The sequence below is a fragment of the Myotis daubentonii genome, chromosome 10 (assembly GCF_963259705.1).
Source record: "Myotis daubentonii chromosome 10, mMyoDau2.1, whole genome shotgun sequence".
NCBI classification, from domain to species: domain Eukaryota; kingdom Metazoa; phylum Chordata; class Mammalia; order Chiroptera; family Vespertilionidae; genus Myotis; species Myotis daubentonii.
The window spans coordinates 8,166,862-8,184,555 of record NC_081849.1 but is presented as its reverse complement, the minus strand read 5'-3'; the positions used below and the strand labels follow the sequence as shown (position 1 = coordinate 8,184,555).

The window sequence follows — 17,694 nt, the reverse complement described above, 5'->3', positions numbered from 1 at the left end:
GTTGAGACCCAGCCTTGGCATACCTACTTATCAATTGACTAATTTATTTCAAATCCTAGAGGGGCCATCTGAATTAGATAGTCTCCGTGTTTTAAACCCTGCTGCAGAAAAAGAATTAACTTGGATAGAACAGCATGTACAACAAGCACAATTAGATAGAATTCTTTCCATAGACAATTTTAAATTATTAGTTTTCCACACTGAGCATTCTCCTACAGGGTTACTTGTTCAAGACAGTAATGTTGTTGAATGGATTTTCTTGTCTCATAAATCACAGAAAAAATTACAGACTTATATTCAAAAAATTTGCCAAATTATTTACAAGGGAAGATTAAGACAATTATATGGTTTAGATCCAGAAGAAATTATAGTGCCTTTTACTGTCAAGGAAATTCAAGAATTATTTCGAATATGCAATGATTGGCAAACTGCTTGTGCTCATTTTTTAGGGAAAATACATAATCATTATCCTACTGCCGGAAACCATTCATTGTACACAGAACGTGGAGGGAGCCATACTCGACACCTACAGATAAAAGGTTACAATTTCTTAAGAAAACCCAATAGATATTGCCTCATATTATAGCTAATGAACCAGTTCAAGGTCCTACTGTTTATACCGATGCTAACAAGCTGGTTTTCATTTCGAACAGCTAACAAAGGTAATTCAATCTCCATACACTTCAGTGCAATGGGCAGAACTATTTGCCATTGTTTTATTACTGCAACATTTTCCTCAAGCTGTAAATATTGTCACTAATTCTCAATATACAGAATTGTCTACTGCAGGGACATCTGAGAAAGCAGATGCAGTAATTACTCACTTAATGGAAGCTTTTACAGTGATAGGAATACCTCAAAATATTAAGACTGATAATGGTTCTGCATATCTATCTACAAAATGTCAAACATTCTTTTAATTTCATCATATCACTCACATCACTGGCATCCCTGGTAACAGTACAGGACAAGCTATTATTGAAAGACAAAATTGCACCTTAAAGGAAATGCTCAAAAAACAAAAAGGGGGAGAATTCCCTAAACAAAGACTATTAACTGCTCTATTTACTTTAAATTTTTTAAATCAAGATAAGACTAACAGCACTGTTGCTCAGCGACATTAGGTAAAGGAGGTTTCACAAAAATTGAATCAACCTATGTTTTATCATAATGAGTCCTCTCAGTCATGGGATCCTGCATGGGTCCTACGATGGGGGTGAGGTTATGCTTATATTCCCACAGGTAAAGAAAAGTCCTGGGTTCCTGAGAGGCATCTTAAGCTGGGACATGGGAACCAAAAGGAAGTTCTACTTACGTGACCTGACCAAGGATTTCTCAGAGTAGACGTTGACGGGGCCTCTACTGTCAATGCAACATTCATCTCTGAGAAATCTGTACCAACCTGGGGTCAGGTGAAGAAGCTTACCCAAGAAGGAGAACAACTGGTCGGCGCCATGGTAAAGCAGTGACGCCATCTACTTTGTTCCTTGCTATGCTTGCACTAATAATCACTCAGGTAAATGCTGAGAATCATACATACTGGGCTTACATTCCTAATCCCCCACTGAATAGAGGTGCTTCTTGGTTGGATTCAAAGGTTCGAATTTATGGTAATGACTCAAATTGGTTACCTGGACCTTATGATGATCGAGGTCCATTAAAACCAGAAGAGGAAGGTAGAGTCATAGAAAATTATACCACTGGAACGCAAGGAGTGCCAATATGCTTAGGTCAAGGAGACCATTGTTTAACAATACAGGCACAAGCCTGGCTGAGCATTTTGGAAAACACTACTACTGCAACAAAAAAAAGGCGTTTGTTTCTTCTGAGTGCCCATGGGTTTAAAAATATTAGTTGGGATAACAATAGTACACCTCCATTACTTCCACCATGTCATATTGCTACGTTTATGCACTTGTCCAATTGGGCCCATTGGGAATCCTGTCGAGGAGAGATGGTTCGGGTTTTATCTAATACTTCCTATGGAAGCATCATTGATTGGAGCCCTTCAGGTTCTGCCCTTTCCAAAGCCAATGGAGCTGATCTACAATGGCGTAGAGAACAAGTCCATGTCCACACAAGTGAATGCAAGCATCATGTGGCATGATGGAGAATTTGCACCACCAACACCTCATCAAGAGGGACATCCTGTTAAATCTGACTTATGGAAATTGGGATCTGTCTTACACTCTTTGAAATCATGGACTGGTTTCTATAAAAATAACTCTGGGAATTACACCTTACAATTTTATGTTAACAAAACTGTCTTTGTACAAGTCTGTCTTCAATTACCATTTTTTAATTGTTTTATTGCTTAAAGTATTACAAAGAGTATTACATATGTCCCTTTTTCCCCCCACCCTTGACAATCCCCTGGCCTCCCTTACCCCCCAGTGTCTTATGTCCATTGGTTATGTTTATATGCATGCATACAAGTCCTTCGGTTGATCTCTTACTCCCCCCCATCCTGCCCCCCAATCCTCCCTGGCCTTCCCGCTGTAGTTTGACAGTTTGTTCGAGGCAGCTCTGCCTCTGTATCTATTTTTGTTCATAAGTTTATAATGGTCTTTATTAACCAGAAATGAGTGACATCATGTGGCATTTTTCCTTCATTGACTGGCTTATTTCACTTAGCATAATGCTCTCCAGTTCCATCCATGCTGTTGCAAATGGTAAGAGTTCCTTCTTTTTTACAGCAGCATAGTATTCCATCGTGTAGATGTATCACAGTTTTCTAATCCATTCATCTACTGATGGGCACTTAGGCTGTTTCAAGATCTTAGCTATGGTGAATTGTGCTGCCATGAACATAGGGGTGCATATGTCCTTTCTGATTGGTGTTTCTGGTTTCTTGGGATATATTCCTAGAAGTGGGATCACAGGGTCAAATGGGAGTTCCATTTTTAGTTTTTTGAGGAAAAACTCCATACTGTCTTCCATAGTGGCTGCACCAGTCTGCATACCCACCAGCAATGCATGAGTGTTCCTTTTTCTCCACATCCTCTCCAGCACTTGTTGTTTGTTAATTTGTTGATGATAGCCATTCTGACAGGTGTGAGATGGTACCTCATTGTTGTTTTGATTTGCATCTCTCTGATGATTAGTGACTTTGAGCATGTTTTCATATGTCTCTTGGCTTTCTGAATGTCCTCTTTTGAAAGGTGTCTATTTAGGTCCTTTGCCCATTTTTTGATTGGATTGTTTATCTTCCTTTTGTTAAGTTGTATGAGTTCCCTATAAATGTTGGAGATTAAACCCTTATCATTGATAACATTGGCAAATATTTTCTCCCATGCAGTGGGCTTTCTTGTTGTTTTGTTGATGGTTTCTTTTGCTGTGCAGAAGCTTTTTATTTTGATGTAGTCCCATTTGTTTATTTTCGGGCACTGTATTATCTAATGGGGACAAAGATGGAAAGGTCAGAATCAAAGTATCTGAAAAAGAAAATCACTGAAGAAATGCTATTGACCATGAGGAGAAACTGTTAAACATTCTCTAAGAATAAATGCTTCAAATTATTGAGAGCACAATTTGAGAATCAGATTGGGGGTGCCATGTAACATTTAGCCCCTCTCTTTGAGTTTATATAAATACCTGCCATCATCATTATAACATTTTCACAGTAATAATCATCAAGCACCCATACTGGAGTCTTCTTCCCAAGACAACTGACAAACAACTGGGTATTTCATGCCACTCTTTGTGCAATAAGCCATCCCATTATGGCAGCTCCCTGAGGTCTTACTATGAGTAAGCAAATGCCAAAATATTTTTTTTTTTACTTTTAAACATTTATTGTTGAAAGTATTACATATTTCCCCCCTTTTCCCCAATTTATCCCCTCCAACCTGCCCTCACCTCTGGCCCAAGGCCTTCACCACCCTATTGTCTGTGTTCATGGGTTATAGCAAATGCCAAAATATTGAAAAACTCAACAATTTAAACAGACAGGTACTGTGGTCATCTAAAAAGACATGAGCTCTCCAGAGCTAAAGTTCTAACAAACTTAGTCCTGATTATTTGGAGATTTTTGATTATTTGGAGATCTTAATTTTCTTTCTTTTTTTTTTATTTTTTATTTATTTATTTTTTTTATTGCTTAAAGTATTACAAAGGGTATTACATATGTATCCATTTTATCCCCCCGCCCTAGACAGTCCCCTAGCCTCCCCTATCACCCAGTGTCTTATGTCCATTGGTTATGCTTATATGCATGCATACAAGTCCTTTAGTTGAGGAGATCTTAATTTTCAAAGGAGCTTATTCACAATAGAATGTGATCTCTGAGGCCCAGACATTTTTTAGACCTAACACAGAATCTTAGTCAAAGTGAGAGCTGAGAAAGAACATTGAGGAAGGTTCAATTCAAAATTGCCTTGGGCCCTGGCCACTGTTTCTGAAGTCCTGTGCACTGAACGGTTTCAGGTTGATTCCAGGTCAGGGGTACATACCTGTGTTACAGGTTTGATCACTTGCCAATGCCAGAGCTCCTGTGGGAGGCAACCAATCGATGTGTCTCTCTTATATTGATGTCTCTCTCTTCTCTCTCACCTCCTTCCCGCCCTTCCACTTTTTCTACAGAAACCAATGGAAAAAATATCTTCAGGTGAGGATTAACAGTTAATTCAACACGACCATGTTCACAACATTATACCCTCATTAGCTCCATCAGAAAGTGTCATAATTTTAAAAATATAAAATATTTTAAACTATGCCATTTCCTTTTGGAACTGATCAAAGTAGTTTATTTTGTCTTTGCAGAATGATGTAGTCACAAATAATTAAGTTATGATATTCGAGGACATATATGTAGTATAAAATGGATAAACAGGTGAGTAAAGAAGCAGCTTAAATTGGATGGAAAGCCTGGATTGGTGAAAATGCCCAGAGGGGCCATTAAGGAAAATAAGTTCCAATTCTGATTTTTGTCACTGTTTGTTCTTAGGAAATTTCTTAAATCTCAGTAGGTTATTTTCCTCTTTAAATTAAAGAAAGTTAATGAGAATTATCCCTCATAGTTCATGAGGTTATTTTCATCATAACATATTAAGAACCATCTATTCCCCCAATGCCTGCCCCTCCCTGAGCCTCTCAGGTTACCAATAGAACCCCTCCCAGGCTCAGAGTTCCTGAAGGGACCCAGCATAGATGCTGAGGATGCAAAAAGCAGGAATTAACAGTGGACTTTTTTGCAGCCATGATACACAGAGCCCCTCACTGTTGCAGCCAGCATGCCCCTCAGGTTCCCTACGCTTGGTCCCTCATTGCAGCCCACCCAACCGGTAGCCCACCTTGGGCCTTCCTGGGCCCTTAACCACTTGTGGCAATGAAGTGCAGTGTAAAGGTAACACCTCTGCAAGGCTAAGATAAGGAAATGCCTTTCTTTAAACTCTTCTCCCACATTTAGAATAGAAATAAGGAAAGCCTTATTTATTTACTTGGTTGGTTGGCTGGTTGGTTGGTTCTTACAGAACCTAAAGATGGCATCTGGTTTTCCAATGGTGTGGCCTTGAAGAACTTTCGTGGGCTGGCCCATCCCCTCTCAAACCCAATGGTACAGCCACCAGCCTCACCTCCCTGCTCTGCAGCTTCTGCCAAAGCACCAGCTACTCCCTGGCTTCTCCAAGAGCAAACAGGAGCTTTTTGTTTTGGTTTTTTGTTTTGTTTTGCTTTGCTTTTGTACGAGCCATAAAGCACGCCAGAAGATGGAATGCAGGACACAAATGGAGTTGTCGGTCTGCAACCCCAGGAGAGCCCTCACCAGAACCTAACTGCGCAGCAGCCTGATCCTGGACCTCCAACCTGCAGACTGTGGAAGACGTTTTTCTGTTGTTTATAAGCCACCTAGGCCATGGCGTTTCCTTTCTTTCTTTTCTTTTCAGCTGCCCTAATGGAGGAAGAGAGTGTCTAAAATTCTTTTTAAAAAGCTCAAAATAAAATGGTTGTTTGCTCTTTACCATGAATCCATTTTCTACTAAAAACAACCAGCAATTTTTCTATTTTTCAAGAGAGGGGAGATGCATGGAGACTACTAAAACACTTTAGGATGTTTTGAAGTTAGACAAATTAATTTTAAAACTGTGTGCCTCTTGTCAAAAGGGACACTTGAAACCTTAAAAAGTGAACTTTGGGCCTTTGCAACGTTGATAGGGTTCAGTTTTCTGTGTCATTAAAACTCTGTCTGCAGCCACAGGATTCCTGTGGAAGGAAGTGTTAGTTTCTGCTCAGCTCTAGGTTCCTTTCTTATCAGGTTTAGACCTGCACTTAGGGTCCTGGCCTGAGTCGGAGCCTGGGAAGTAGCAGGCAGAACAGGACCAAGGCACTCAGCAGCGTGGCTTCCCCAGTCTACCCACTGCCATCCAAGTCAACCAGACCAGCATCCCAAGCTCCCGCTGTCCAGCCCTTGGTCCACCAAGCTCTGGGCTACCAGGCACAGCCACTCCATCGGGCAGAGGAAGCTTCATACTTCACTAAGATCTCATATTTTAAAAGGAAAGAGAAGAGGGGGCTGGTTGGACAAAGAGATCCCCAGATCTGGCAAAGCCTGTGCCTATGCAGTAGAGAATTCTGGGGCAAAGACTGACCCATAGCCACGTGCTTCTTGGGAAGAAACTGGGAGCTCTGCTGAGCTGGGTCTGGGAAGGGCATGGCTTTTGATCTGGCAGCAGGAAGCTGTCAGCTAACTGCTAACTAAATTTTCTTTTCTGCATTTTTATGCTGTATATTAGATTCCTAGAAGGATAATAATTACTGAAAGTGACTCAAGCCAAAATAAAATCTAAAGAGGTTAAATTAAAATAAAAACCTACAACCAAAGGAAAGCTCAGTACCAGATGGCTTCACTGGTGAATTCATTAAATATTTAAGGAATTAACACCAATACATTGCAGATACTTTCAAACACCAGGAGAAGAGGAAGTACTTAACCATTCATTCCATGAGGTCAGCATCCTTTAAAGATACTGTAAGAAAAAACAAACTATGGATCAATAGCCTTTATGAATCCTACATAATAAGAGGGTTATATGCAAATAGACTGAATGACAGAACAACCGATCAAAGCGTGATATGCTAATGATATGCTAAGACTGCTCAACTGCTCACTATGATGTGCACTGACCACCAGGGGGCAGATGCTCCGAACTGTAGGTTAGCTGGCTGCTGAGGTCTGGCTCTTTGGGAATGCGCAAGATGGGCCAAACATACCCTGGAGACCTCCCACAGTCCCTCCCCAGCCCGATTTTGCACCAGTGGGGTCCCTCAGCCTGGCTTGCACCCTCTCGCGATCCGTGACCCCTCAGATGATGTCAGAGAGCAGGTTTCAGCCTGATCCCGCAGACCACTCCCCTTGAGAGTGTGCCAGACACAGGGCTCATGGCGAGTGAGAGCCGGTGCTCCAGCACGAGCCTCTCCTGTTGAGGGCTGATTGGGTGTAAGCCTGTGGCAGGCACAGTGGGGCTGGGATGAGCGGGAGCAGCATGTAGGAGCTACAGGCAGCTGGGACTGCAGGTTTCGGCCCAATCCCTGCAGGCCACCCAGAGGGACCCCACCCATACACAAATTTGTGCACTAGGCCTCTAGTATAGACATGAAAATCCTCACCAAAATACTAGCCAATTAAATGTGGCAACTTATAAATACAAGTACATATGTGAGAAGTATGTACCATATATAAGTATAGATATCTGAGATTTATACTATAGTTTACTTATTGAATTGCATCCCAATATCTGATATGTCCAAGGCCCTCAATGTATAATTTGTCAGTCATATGTCAGATGAGTATCCCCTACTCCTTGATGACTTGGTGAAATTGGTCCAAACTACCATTACACAGCATGGAAGACTTCACAGTCCTCCCCTCTGTTTCTAAGAGTTCCCCTTCCTTTTCCTCAGCCTTTCCTGTTTCTTCATTCCTGTGACATTGTGCACTGTTTCTACTTAAGCCTGTGACTCTGAAAGCCCCAAATGAACCATTTTTACTGTTTCTTTAAAAAACAAAAAACAAAAACAAAACAAAAAAACCAACAAAACTGGTATTTATGCAGAACTATTCATACTTACCCATTTCTTTCTTTTTTAGTTTTAGAACCCTTACTGGAGGTGCTGCAGAGAACAAGAATCAGCACACAGCCTTCCTCTCTCATTTTGATGACTCTCTTCTCTTTGCTCAACATGTCCTTCCAATATGGGTTCCTTGCTGGGCTCGTCACTAACAATTACTTTTTCCCCCTCTAATTTTTAAGGTGCTTTTATTTGTGTATATGAGACCCTGTTCCTTAGTGGATAAAAATCACATGTCTCTTTTAGGCCATCCCGCTTTGGTTTAAAAAACAACAAAACAAAAGACCTTACTCCCCCTCTTCCCCACTTTATTTTGAAAGGCAGGAAAAAGTCAATTTAACAAACATTTTAAATTTCCCAGATATTCGGAATATTGGATAAATGATAGACAAACAGAAAGTGTGGACCAAAAAACATTCAGGTTATTCCCGTCAGGTTTAAAAGAATACATATGTGTGGTTATTTCTGGTACCCATTTGTTTTCTTTGACTTTTAAAGACTCCATTCAAATCAGGAAAAGTTCTGCCTCCTTCAAATTTTTTCCAACTGGTTTTCCCATCTGTTTGCTGGCTGCAGCAAGTTATTTCAATTGTTTGATTGCTTTCTGTTTCTTTTTCATTCTTAACTTTCTCTATCTCACAATCTCATGATGTTGGCTGAGAAAAGCGGTTTTGTGCTCTGCTTTGCAGCTTTTGGCTTCATTGTCCTTTGTTTTCTAGGTGACTGGGTTTGAGACTGGCTTATACTTTGCTCTGTGGTTTCACACTCTGTGGCTTCTGGTGCAGCTTGAGACCAAACTCTTGTTTGTTGGTCAGAGCTGGAGTTCTAAAGGTGGTTCCAATATGGGTTCCTCACTGGGCACTTCACTAACAACTGCTGGATAAGTGACCAAGTCCATTTGGAAATACTTTGTCTGAAAATTTCTGCAGGGAAAAGCCACCATAATGCAGAACCTTGTGCCCATTATTCACACATATTCTGGAGGAACCTGTAACAGTTACATTGAGCTTCTTCCATCGGAGAACCAAGAAAAGTACATAAAACCAGAGGCCTGGTGCACAAAATTTGTGCATGGGGGCTAGGGGTTCCTGATCCTGGGCAGTATGTGACTTGGTGTGTGCCATCTACTCTTTCCAGGCCCCAGTTTCCTCCTTTGTCAGAAATAGACAGCAGTCTCCCTCCTGTTTAAAGATCTCCTGAAGCCACTGTGAGTGGACCGAGGAGGAGGCTGCTCACAGCCTTGCAGAGATATGACCGGTGGTGTTGACAGTGTTCTGTGAGGCTGATTCTGAGCTCATCTGGGATGATGTCTGCCCCTGACCAGGCTGCTGCTCTCAGAATTTGTATGAAGAGGCTAAATTACACCAGGCTGATCATGCGCACAGAGTTAGCGTGTCATCCCTTATGGGCAAGTGCTGGCCAAGAGTGAGCAAAGACTGAAGCTGTCCCTTCTTCAGCAAGGTCATCTGTCCTCTTAGTGGAAAAGGGACCAGGGGATGAATGTGGGGTGGGGAACATTATCTGCTCTTTTCAACAAAGGAGATTTGCTTCAGCAACAGGTAGCAAAAACAAGGGGAAATGCCATTCATCCCTTACATTCCATCCTTCAGTGATAGTGTGGTGTGTGTCTTCCAAGCCCCGAAAAGTCCATATTCTGAGGTAGAATTTGACCTTGGAGGACAATCAACAAGACATTATTCCAGATTCTGATGACCATTTAGGGAGCTGTGATGCTGCTGATAGGGCAGTGCAAAGATATTTCTGCTACCTTTCCATTATGGAGTTCCAGCTCAATTCCATTGTGGTCTGAGAACATAGTCCATGTGATTTTAATTCTCTTAAATGTGAGATTTTTTTTATGGCTCAGTATACGGCCTATCTTGGTATATGTTCCACATGCACCAGAAAAAAAAAATATGTTTTTTGCAAATAACAACTTCTGCAAATATCAGTAGACTCACTAATTGAGGGTGTATGGGATTCTTCTAGATCCTGCCGGGTTCTGTCAATTGTTGAGGGGATAGTGGGGTTTCTAAATATAATTGTGGATTTGTCTGTTTCTCCTTTCAGTTGTCAGTTTCTACTTCACATATTTCACATCTCAGTTGTTTGGGAAAACACATTTAGGATTTTTCTGTCTTCTTGGTGGAGTGACCTATTTATCCTATATAATAAACACCTAATATCCAATTCAACAAAACAGTGGAAATACTGGCAGTAGTTCCAGAGAGGGAGGCTATAGGAGAGGGAGGCGAACAGCATTGGTGGCAGAGCGTGGGGCTGGCGAGCAGGCAGTACCAGGCCAGCCAAGGCCAGTGCCAGTGGGGGCCCCCTGTTCACCTCACCAGTTGACCCACAGATGGGCCCTGATCACCAGCCAGGCCTACGGATCCTATCCGTGCATGAATTTTGTGCACCAGGCCTCTAGTTACTATATAATGCTAATCTTTGTGTCTGGTAAATTTCTTTGTTCTGAAGTCTAATTTGTTTGCTATCAATACAGCATTCCTTCTGCCTTTTTCATGAGTAATATTTGCACCATTTATCTTTTCGATCCTTTAATTTTCAGCCTGTTTTTACCATAATATTTGAAATGACTTTTCTGTAAGCAGCATACAGTTGGGTCATGTGTTTTAATCTTCTCTGTCAATCTCTGTCTTTTAATTGATGTGTAGCCAGCAAACACAATCTCTTACCTAGTGGCCTGGATTGCAGCCATAGTGGGGTGTGCCTGTCCCCTTGAATCCCTGGGTACTCCTTCCTACATTCTTGGGGATTCTCTGGGCCTCATTCTTCCCCAAACAAAGACCAATAATCAAGTGTTTCATTGCTCACACTAGAGGCTTTGTTATTCTTTTTTCTCATTTATTTTCATCAGTGACCATCTCCTTCCTCAGCAAAGTGACAATGGTAAAGTTTTCCTGTTTGTTCCTTGCAAAAGGATATTGACAAGTAGACAAAACCAAACTCAAGATTCCCTATAAGTGCTTCTGCTGGGATCTGTGCACAACCCTTGAACCACAATGCCCTTGGCAGCAGAGGAAACATCAAGTCTCAGCATTTGGCACTTGTTCTCATTCTTATTACCATGGTTTCCAGGTTGTGAACCTCTTGCTCCAATATGCACTCAACTGTTGCAGATTATTTTCCATTTTTTACATGGCTCTTTAGTGATATAAGGGCATCAGGAACCTGGGAATCTCTGTCTGTGATGGCAGCAGGTGGAGGATACTGTGGGGAAGTGATCTGAAATTACCCAGCAGTATTGGAGTTGGGCTTGAGTTTGTGTGTGAAGGTAGAGATGGTGGGGACAGAGGCTGGGGACAGAGCAAGTGTGTGTGTCCAGATGAGCCAAGGTCTCAGTGGCTCCGAGAGATTTAGGTCTCCGGTTAAAGTTTTCTTGGACTTGTAGAAGCCTATACATTCAAGCTGCTAAAAGATCTGAATGGAGACACAGGGGAAGATGTCCCTTCCTGGGACAGATGGACAGTTCAGTGTCTTGTCTTCTTATGGACATTCACCCCAATGTGTATGTGAGGAGGGGAAGGGCGTGTGTGTGTGTGTGTGTGTGTGTGTGTGTGCATGTGTGTGTGCGCGAGCGTGCACGCGCGCGCACGCGCACTTGGTTGTGTGGTTTTTGCAGGAGGATTTAGGAATGACAGAGCAGTGTCTTTGTTCAATGTGTATATAAGGCACTTGGTCTCCTGGTGCCACCAGGGATCATCCCAGGATCTGGGGCCACAGCCTGAGGTCAGTGGAAAACAGGCAAGAGCAACTCTTATTGGGCTCCAGCAAGAAGAGCTCAGGAAGGGCCAGGTCCCATGGGCAGGTTTGGGGAGAGATGGAAGTGGGCATGATTTTTGTCTTTGGGCTTGTAGGTTATTTCCACTGAGGGACACAAGAAAATCCTGTGCGCCGCAGAGGCACAAACACCAGGGAAGAATGTGATTGTCAGGTGATGGTTCCAAGCCCTACTTATATACATTCTGTCACTCAGGACAGACCTTAGCTATGGCCTCTGGACTCCAGCTGGCAACAAAGGACCAGGAAGCCCAGCAGCTCAGCTGTGTGTAGTTTCCCTGCCGCCATCCACATGTGCAGGCACAACAAAAGCCCAAGCCCTCATAGCCCGCACAGGCAGCCCACCAGCTTTGCTGCCACCTGTGGCGGATGCTCCTCGGGACTCTAGAAAGCCAGCACCTATGCCAGGTGGTACACAACATTGGGGTAGAGGGCACCAAGTGGTGCAGCACCAGTCGCTCCACAGCACCTGGGCCTCTAGGTCACTGCCCACTGCCCAGTTGTGCAAGGTGCCCCCCGCACTCGGCCACCAGAGCCCACAGTGGAAGGCTGTCAGTGTGGTGCAGGAAATCCTGCGGAGAGTCCCCACCCAGGCCCTCCTTGCATGTGAATAGCACGATGGTGTACGCCACCACTTGTCCCCGAACAGGACCTTGAGCTCACTCATGGCCGGCTGATCCTGTTCAGTGAAGCAACCCAGCTGACTCATGAGGATCAGCACGTGGGGCCCAGGCATGGACAGCAAGTAGCAACTTCTCATACCTCATGGTCTGTCCTGGGGACTAGGGAGCTAAAAAAGGTCTGGGATGTCCATGACTTCCACGTGCCACCTCTCCCACCTGCAACTCCCCACCTCGCAGGCTCTGGTCACTTAGTGGCTGAGTCTGGAGAGGAACCGCCTGTGGCCCAGGATGCTGTTCCCAGGGGCGCTCTTCCCAGCCCCTGTCTTCCCCACCAGGATGAGCCTCAGCATGGCCTGTGGGGTGTCTTTGGAACCTGGAGATCAAGTCATCTGTGAGCTTCCAAAGCTTAAAGCAACAAAACCCGGTTACCTGGAACCCCGGAAGCCCTTGGAACAAGAACAACAGTGTCTCAACTCTGCTTTTCCAACCAAAGCCTTATGAACTCAGGAGAATCTTCACCGTCTATCCCTGAAACCCTGGCTACACCATCTGGAGGACATTTCTCTAGGGGATCCCCTTCATAATTCCAGACATGACCTCACCTCCATTTTCCCTGGTGGTCCATACCCTGCAGAGCTATCCCTATTTGAGGCTTCAGTGGCTTCAGCCATGCTTCTCCCAGATTCCAGCCCAGGGAAAACAGTCAGGAGTGGTTGGTAGTCTGGGGATAGAGAGTTGGCTGGAGTCTCAGACACTCTGGGTTTGACACACAGCCCTCCCTTTGGCCAGCTGTGCCACCTTGGAAGTTGCTTAATGTAAAAGTTAAAAATTTGTATAAAAATGGAACTAAGAGTATTGAGTTGTTTCTTCTGGGGTCTTGAGAGGATTAGATGAGGTCACCTCCTTCCTTCTTCCTTCTCTCCACTCGCTCTCTTCTCCACACTCCTCTTGCTCTTAAACCTACTTCCTGCTAATAAGACACTCGTTTAAACCTCCATCCTGGTTCTCTAACATTCTACCTGGTGAGTCACACTTCATCCAGTGCATGATCTGATACCCTCTTCATCCTCTTCCATGGAGACCACAGTAGGTTTATTAACCTCACTTTATACCTGGGGAATGGAAGTATAAGCTAGTCAAGTTCATATCTCCCAGCTGGGCAGGGGCACAGATTCAGCTAAAATTCACATTCAGGGCTCTTACTGTTTCACCTTAAACATGTTTGGAGTCATCTGTTTAGTCCTGAGTTTGCCCATTCCCCTCACAGAGCTCACACCAGGGGGCAAGTATGCAGTGCACATATTCTTATCATAGGCATTTTCTTCATCTCTTCTGTCCTCCCATGCTTACCCAAAAGAGTCCCAAATACAGTTTCATTCATTCATTCATTAAATAGGTTTAACTGCCTATAATGTACCAGGCCAAATCCAAAGAACTGGTGACACCACACAGGTACAGTTCGTGCTTCCCACTTCCCCAGAATGTCAGAATAGAGGGAAGAATATTGGAAGGACCTGGGCTGGATTTAGAATGATACGCTGAGAGGGTTTGGAGACTTTGGGTTTGTCTTTTCAGGGACATCAAATTCAAAGGGCAGACAGGAGATTGTAATACTTACGGTAGTGAGAAAGCTTTAGATATTAGATTTTCCCAAGTAATTCTATGTTAGTGACCAAAGCTGTAGATACTAAGTTTTCCCAAGAGATTCCACAGCCAGGGGAGACTTTGGAAAACCATGAGAACTAGAAAACTTGCTCACTGATAGGGAAACACTTAGAGTTGTTGGCCTGGGAGATAAACAAGAAGAGAACTGGAGTTTTGGTTTTGGAAAGTGAAGAAGGAACCTACGTCCCAGGTGAGCTGCAGGCTCTGACTCTGCTCTTGGGAAGTCAACTTACTGTCCCGTCTCAATGCATCTAAATAAGTCCAGTGTCCTAGAGAGACTGGGACACTCCCCTCCAACTCCTGACATCCTGCCCGGAAGCTGAGGCTTCTCCAAGTAAAATGACTCCAGCCTGTCAGTCATCGTTTAATACAATCGAACATTCTTTGCTCACCGAGTCCCTGTGCACAGTGCAGTCTGTCCTCAGTCTACCTCTTTAGCCTCAGCCCAGTGAAGCCCCTCACTCACATGCTCTCCAGAGAACAGATGTAAGGCCTTTCCCAGCTGCCTTGTGCCCTCAGGCCTGTAACTGTTCCACCCTCCCCCACCTGCTGTCTGAGTCCTGTCTGTGCTTCACCTTCCATTTCTATTTCCACCTCCTCACATTGTCCATCTGGTCACCACAGGTGACTGTTCTCTCCAGTCAGCACTGCACAAGGAGAAGCCAAGACAGAGCTGAGCTGAACACCTTGTCCTTGGCCAAATGAGTTAGATGATGGGCTGGCCTGGTCCTCAATCTGAAGGCGTTCATATTTCTGCAGGAACCCCCACCCCAAAGCCTTCATAATGTTCATCCCCATGGAAATCCATACACTCCCATGACTGACACCAGAGCAGAAATGGAGAAAGTGCCACAGATGCAAAGGCCAGAAATTTTGCTAATGCAAGGAGTCCTGGCCAAAGTGGAGATGAGAAGGTTCCGGGAACTGACAGTACATGGGTAAGCTGGGATTTAGAAAGTTCCTGGAGAGGTCCAGGGAGTGGAAATCTGGAGTTACAAACACATACTGTCATAGGGGAGTAGATTAGGAGGGAGCTTAGCACAAGCAAGAGCCTGGGCATCTAGGCTGGAGGAGATGCTTACCACTGCTCCTGAAGCTCCTGTGTGTGAAACTCGGGCATCCTGACGTACCTGGGAGTGTGGAGTTACTCTTTCTTGATCCTACTCCCCTTCCTGGTACTTATTAGAATGGAAGTGCTCACTCAGTGAGCTTCTTGCAGGCACTGAATTCTTCCTGGTCCTCAAAGGTCCTACTCCTTGGCCTGCTCCCTTCCCCTGCTGGCCCTCACGTTTCCTGCAGAATCAGTGACAGGCTGAGTCTGGCCCCAGAAGGCCCTGACCTACTGCTGTCCTCCAGTTGTAAGTGCAGCAGGCACTTCCTCCCAGCACATGGGGAAATGTCCTGCCTCTCAGACCACAGAGGCAGGGAGTCCAGGGCGGGGTGCCTAGGGGTGACAATTTAAAGAGATAGGAACGTTCACCACTGAGGCAGGGGATGGGAAATTTCCCCTGATGGCCTGATCACCCCAAACTGCTTCTGCCTCAGACCCTGCACCCAGGACCCAGACTTCTCTTCCTCTGGCTGGCTGCAGGCTTTGCCCATGCCCTGGATTTGTCAGGAAGGATGCCTGGAATGACACCTGGAAGACGTCTGGTCTATCCAGTCTAATTAGCATATTACCCTTTTATCCTATGTAATAAAGAGAATATGCTAATTGACTGTCATACCCTCATAAGATGGAGGCACCTATAGTCACAAGATGGCAGCACCCAGTCCCCTCAGACTCGTGGCGGGGGGCCTCAGGCGTGCAGGCAGGTCTGGCCGCTCTGCGCACCTGCCACTGGAGTACCCCAGTCCCTTCAGCCCACCAGCAGTGAATTTTCATGTGACCATTACCTTTTTTAAAAATCCTTACCGATGTCCTCGCCCAGTGGTCGGCAAACTGCGGCTCGGCAAACTGCGGCTCGCGAGCCACATGCGGCTCTTTGGCCCCTTGAGTGTGGCTCTTCCACAAAATAACAACTTCTGCACATGGGCCACAAAGGGCCACAAAGTTTCAGTCACACTATATGTGCGAGCCCACACAGTATTTTTTGAAGAGCCACACTCAAGGGGCCAAAGAACTGCATGTGGCTTGCAAGCCATGGTTTGCCAACACTGCCTTAGCCGGTTTGGCTCAGTGGATAGAACATTGGCCTGCAGACTGAAGTGTCTAGTTTTGATTCTGGTCAAGGGCACATGCCTGGGTTGCGGACTCATTCCGCAATGGGGGGCATGTAGGAGGCAGCAGATCAATGATTCTCTGTCATCATTGATATTTCTCTCTCTCCCCCTTCCTTCCTCTCTGAAATCAATAAAAATATATTTAAAAAAAATCCTTACCCAAGGATATTATTTCTTTTAGATCATCTGTTCTCAGGGAGCAGGCCTAAGCCAGCAGGTGGGCATCCCCCAAGGGTCCCAGACTATGAGAAGGCACAAGCTGGCTGAGGGACCCCCTGTGTGCATGAGTTTTCATGCAAGGGTCTCTAGTTAGTATAGATAATCACTATGCTGTGTATTTGATCTCCAGAACCTATGCATCTCTAACTTGAATTTTGTACTGTTTAACTAACATCTCCCTATTTCCCCCATCCACTAGCCCCTGGTAATCAGGGTGTGATTCCCAATCAGGGCACATGCCTGGATTGTGGGCTCGATCCCCAGTAGGGGGTGTGCAGGAGGCAGCCAATTGATGATTCTCTCTCATCATTGATGTTTCTCCCTATCTCTTTCTTTCTCTCCCTTTCTCTCTGAAATCAATAAAAGATATACTTTAAAAAAGTGATATCATATAGTATTTATTATCCTCTGTATAACTAGTTTCACTTAGCAAATGCTCATAAGTCCATGCAAATGGAAACATGTTCTTCTAATCCTCATGGAAGAATACACACACACACACACACACACACACACACACACACACACCCCAAAAGTAGCTTTACAGTTGTGAGTATTCAAAATACAGTTTATTCCTGTATGATTATTTATTGTTCATTGCATTATTTGTTTCTTGTCTCAAAACTGTAAACCTTTTTCCCACCCCTGTAGATATATATATCTCACATAATCTTCATCTCTTCATCTGTAGACAGGGTGTTTCCATATCTGGCTAATGCTGCAATGAACATGTCTTTTCCAAATCCTGCTTCCATTGCCTTTCAATAGATTTCCATATGGATCATATGACAGTGCTATTTTTATTTTTTGATAACTCTCCATACTGTCTTCAATAGTGAATGCACCAATTACATTTCCACTAATAGTGTACAAGGTTTCCCTTTTCTCCATATCCTCACCAACACTTATTATATTTTGTCTTTTTTATAATAGCCATTGTAACAGGTGTGAGGTGATATCTCATTGAGGTTTTGATTTGCGTTTCCCTGATAATTTGTGATTTTTGGCGCATTTTCTTGTTGGCCATTAATATGTCTTCTTAGTAAAAATGTCTATTCAGATCCTCTGCCCGTTTTTTAAAATTGGATTGATTGGGGTT

At 44.1% G+C, this 17,694-nt stretch overlaps 1 protein-coding gene and 1 pseudogene across 6 annotated transcripts in view; both read right to left on the bottom strand.

The window, feature by feature from the left end:
• LOC132242638 (GTPase IMAP family member 6-like) overlaps nucleotides 1-17,694 on the bottom strand; it is a 464,769-nt gene that overhangs the window by 144,299 nt on the left and 302,776 nt on the right. The window lies entirely within an intron of this gene.
• Nucleotides 12,348-17,350, bottom strand: LOC132211256 (GTPase IMAP family member 1-like; annotated as a pseudogene).